Source organism: Gorilla gorilla, chromosome 12, assembly GCF_029281585.2.
Source record: "Gorilla gorilla gorilla isolate KB3781 chromosome 12, NHGRI_mGorGor1-v2.1_pri, whole genome shotgun sequence".
In the NCBI taxonomy this organism is placed as follows: domain Eukaryota; kingdom Metazoa; phylum Chordata; class Mammalia; order Primates; family Hominidae; genus Gorilla; species Gorilla gorilla.
This window is the reverse complement of record NC_073236.2, coordinates 3,328,590-3,334,589: the sequence shown is the minus strand read 5'-3', so window position 1 is coordinate 3,334,589 and position 6,000 is coordinate 3,328,590.

The window sequence follows — 6,000 nt, the reverse complement described above, 5'->3', positions numbered from 1 at the left end:
ATAGTATATAATATATATTTGGTGAAATTTGATATTTTATGTACAGTATATAATATATAGTTGGTGAAATTTGGTATTTTATGTACAGTAGATAATATATATTTCTTGGACTTTGATATTTTATGTAGAGGATATAATATATATTTGTTGAAATTTGATATTTTATGTACAGTATATAATATATATTTGGCATACTTTCATATTTTATGTACAGTAGATAATATATATTTGGTGGAATTTGATATTTTATGTAGAGTATATAATATATATTTGGTGAAATTTGATATTTTATGTACATTATAATATATATATGTGGGGTACTTTCATATTTTATGTACAGTATATAATATATATTTGGTGTACTTTCATATTTTATGTACAGTATATAATATATTTCATGAAATTTGATATTTTATGTACAGTATATAATATATATTTGGTGAAATTTGATATTTTATCTACAGTATATAATATATATTTTGTGAAATTTGATATTTTATGTACAGTAGATAATATATAATTGGTGGACTTTGATATTTTATGTGGAGTACATAATACATATTTGGTGAAATTTGATATTTTATGTACAGTATATAATATATATTTGGTGTACTTTCATATTTTATGTACAGTATATAATATATATTTGGTGTAATTTCATATTTCTTGTACAGTGTATAATATATTCGATGAAATTTGATATTTCATGAACAGTATATAACATATATTTTGTGAAATTTGACATTTTTCGTACAGTAGATAATATATATTTGGTGGACTTTGATATTTTATGTAGAGTATATAATATATATTTGGTGAAATTTGATATTTTCTGTACAGTATATAATATATATTTGGTGAAATTTGATATTTTATGTACAGTAGATAATATATTTTTGGTGGACTTTGATATATTATTTAGAGTATATAATACATATTTGTTGAAATTTGATATTTTATGAACAGTATATAATATATATTTGCTGTACTTTCATATTTTATGTACAGTAGATAATATATATTGTCAAATTTGATATTTTATATACAGTATATAATATATATTTGGCGTACTTTCATATTTTATGTACAGTAGATAATACATATTTGGTGGAATTTGATATTTTATGTAGAGTATATAATTTAGTTGGTGAAATTTGATATTTTATGTACAGTATATAATATATATGTGGTGTACTTTCATATTTTATGTACAGTATATAATATATTTGATGGAATTTGATATTTTATGTACAGTATATAATATATATTTGGTGAAATTTGATATTTTATCTACAGTATATAATATATATTTGGTGAAATTTGATATTTTATGTACAGTAGATAATATATAATTGGTGGACTTTGATATTTTATGTGGAGTATATAATACATATTTGGTGAAATTTGATATTTTATGTACAGTATATAATATATATTTGGTGTACTTTCATATTTTATGTACAGTATATAATATATATTTGGTGTAATTTCATATTTCATGTACAGTGTATTATATATTTGATGAAATTTGATATTTAATGAACAGTATATAACATATATTCTGTGAAATTTGACATTTTTCGTACAGTAGATAATATATATTTGGTGGACTTTGATATTTTATGTAGAGTATATAATATATATTTCGTGAAATTTGATATTTTCTGTACAGTATATAATATATATTTGGTGAAATTTGATATTTTATGTACAGTAGATAATATATAATTGGTGGACTTTGATATTTTATGTGGAGTATATAATACATATTTGGTGAAATTTGATATTTTATGTACAGTATATAATATATATTTGGTGTACTTTCATATTTTATGTACAGTATACTATATATATTTGGTGTAATTTCATATTTTATGTACAGTGTATTATATATTTGATGAAATTTGATATTTCATGAACAGTATATAACACATATTTTGTGAAATTTGATATTTAATGTACAGTAGATAATATATATTTGGTGGACTTTCATATTTTATGTAGAGTATATAATATATATTTGGTGAAATTTGACATTTTATGTACAGTAGATAATATATATTTCTTGGACTTTGATGTTTTATGTAGAGGATATAATATATATTTGTTGAAATTTTATATTTTATGTACAGTATATAATATATATTTGCTGTACTTTCATATTTTATGTACAGTATATAATATATTTGATAAAATTTGATATTTTATGTACAGTATATAATATATATTTGGTGAAATTTGATATTTTATGTACAGTATATAATATATATTTAGTGAAATTTGGTATTTTATGTACAGTATATTACATATATTTGGTGTACTTTCATATTTTATGTACAGTATATAATATATTTGATGAAATTTGATATTTTATGTACAGTATATAATATATATTTTGTGAAATTTGATATTGTATCTACAGTATATAATATATATTTGGTGAAATTTGATATTTTATGTACAGTAGATAATATATAATTGGTGGACTTTGATATTTTATGTAGAGTATATAATACATATTTGGTGAAATTTGATATTTTATGTACAGTATATAATATATATATGTTGTACTTTCATATTTTATGTACAGTATACTATATATATTTGGTGTAATTTCATATTTTATGTACAGTGTATAATATATTTGATGAAATTTGATATTTCATGAACAGTATGTAACATATATTTTGTGAAAGTTGATATTTAATGTACAGTAGATAATATATATTTGGTGAACTTTCATATTTTATGTAGAGTATATAATACAAATTTTTTGAAATTTCATATTTTATGTACAGTATATAATATATATGTTGTACTTTCATATTTTATGTACAGTATACAATAAATATTTGGTGTAATTTCATATTTTATGTACAGTGTATAATATATTTGATGAAATTTGATATTTCATGAACAGTATATAACATATATTTTGTGAAATTTGATATTTAATGTACAGTAGATAATATATATTTGGTGGACTTTCATATTTTATGTAGAGTATATAATATATATCTGGTGAAATTTGATATTTTATATACAGTATATAATATATATTGTTAAATTTGATATTTTACATACAGTATATAATATATATTTGGCCTACTTTCATATTTAATGTACAGTAGATAATATATATTTGGTGGAATTTGATATTTTATGTAGAGTATATAATATATATTTGGTGAAATTTGATATTTTATGTACAGTATATAATATATATGTGGTGTACTTTCATATTTTATGTACAGTATATAATATATTTGATGAAATTTGATATTTTATGTACAGTATATAATATATATTTGGTGAAATTTGATATTTTATCTACAGTATATAATATATATCTGGTGAAATTTGATATTTTATATACAGTATATAATATATATTGTTAAATTTGATATTTTACATACAGTATATAATATATATTTGGCCTACTTTCATATTTAATGTACAGTAGATAATATATAATTGGTGGACTTTGATATTTTATGTAGAGTATATAATACATATTTGGTGAAATTTGACATTTTATGTACAGTATATAATATATATTTGGTGTACTTTCATATTTTATGTACAGTATATAATATATATTTGGTGTAATTTCATATTTCATGTACAGTGTATAATATAATTGATGAAATTTGATATTTCATGAACATTAGATAACATATATTTTGTGAAACTTGATATTTAATGTACAGTAGATAATATATATTAGGTGGACTTTCATATATTATGTAGAGTATATAATATATATTTGGTGAAATTTGATATTTTATGTACAGTATATAATATATATTTGGTGTACTTTCATATTTTATGTACAGTATATAATATATATTTGGTGTAATTTCATATTTCATGTACAGTGTATAATATAATTGATGAAATTTGATATTTCATGAACAGTAGATAACATATATTTTGTGAAACTTCATATTTAATGTACAGTAGGTAATATATATTAGGTGGACTTTCATATATTATGTAGTGTATATAATATACATTTGGTGAAATTTGATATTTTATGTAGAGTATATAATATATATTTGGTGAAATTTGATATTTTATGTACAGTATATAATATATATTTGCTGTACTTTCATATTTTATGTACAGTATATAATATATTTGTTAAAATTTGATATTTTATGTACAGTATATAATATATATCTGGTGAAATTTGATATTTTATGTACAGTATATAAGGTATATCTGGTGAAATTTGATATTTTATGTACAGTATATAATATATATTGTTAAATTTGATATTTTACATACAGTATATAATATATATTTGGCGTACTTTCATATTTTATGTACAGTAGATAATATATATTTGGTGGAATTTGATATTTTATGTACAGTATATAATATATATTTGGTGAAATTTGACATTTTATGTACAGTAGATAATATATATTTCGTGGATTTTGATATTTTATGTAGAGGATATAATATATATTTGTTGAAATTTGATATATTATGTACAGTATATAATATATATTTGCTGTACTTTCATATTTTATGTACAGTATATAATATATTTGATAAAATTTGATATTTTATGTACAGTATATAATATATATTTGGTGAAATTTCATATTTTATGTACAGTATATAATATATATTGTTAAATTTGATATTTTATATACAGTATATAATATATATTTGGCCTACTTTCAGATTTTATGTACAGTAGATAATATATATTTGGTGGAATTTGATATTTTATGTAGAGTATATAATATATATTTGGTGAAATTTGATATTTTATGTACAGTATATAATATATATTTGGTGTACTTTCATATTATATGTACAGTATATAATATATATTTGGTGTACTTTCATATTTTATGTACAGTTTATAATATATTTGATAAAATTTGATATTTTATGTACAGTATATAATATATATTTGGTGAAATTTGATATTTTATGTACAGTATATAATATATATTTAGTGAAATTTGGTATTTTATGTACAGTATATTACATATATTTGGTGTACTTTCATATTTTATGTACAGTATATAATATATTTGATGAAATTTGATATTTTATGTACAGTATATAATATATATTTGGTGAAATTTGATATTTTATCTACAGTATATAATATATATTTGGTGAAATTTGATATTTTATGCACAGTAGATAATATATAATTGGTGGACTTTGATATTTTATGTAGAGTATATAATACATATTTGGTGAAATTTGATATTTTATGTACAGTATATAATATATATTTGGTGTACTTTCATATTTTATGTACAGTATATAATATATTTGATGGAATTTGATAATTTATGTACAGTATAAAATATATATTTGGTGAAATTTGATATTTTATCTACAGTATATAATATATATTTGGTGAAATTTGATATTTTATGTACAGTAGATAATATTTAATTGGTGGACTTTGATATTTTATGTGGAGTATATAATACATATTTGGTGAAATTTGATATTTTATGTACAATATAATAATATATATTTGGTGTACTTTCATATTTTATGTACTGTATATAATATATATTTGGCGTAATTTCATATTTCATGAACAGTGTATAATATATTTGATGAAATTTGATATTTCATGAACCGTATATAACATATATTTTGTGAAATTTGACATTTTACGTAGAGTAGATAATATATATTTGGTGGACTTTGATATTATATGTAGAGTATATAATATATATTTGGTGAAATTTGATATTTTCTGTACAGTGTATAATATATATTTGGTGAAATTTGATATTTTATGAACAGTAGATAATATATATTTGGCGGACTTTCATATTTTATGTAGAGTATATAATATATATTTGATGAAATTTGATATTTTATGTACAGTATATAATATATATTTTGTGAAATTTGATATTGTATCTGCAGTATATAATATATATTTTGTGAAATTTGATATTTTATGTACAGTAGATAATATATAATTGGCGGATTTGATATTTTATGTAG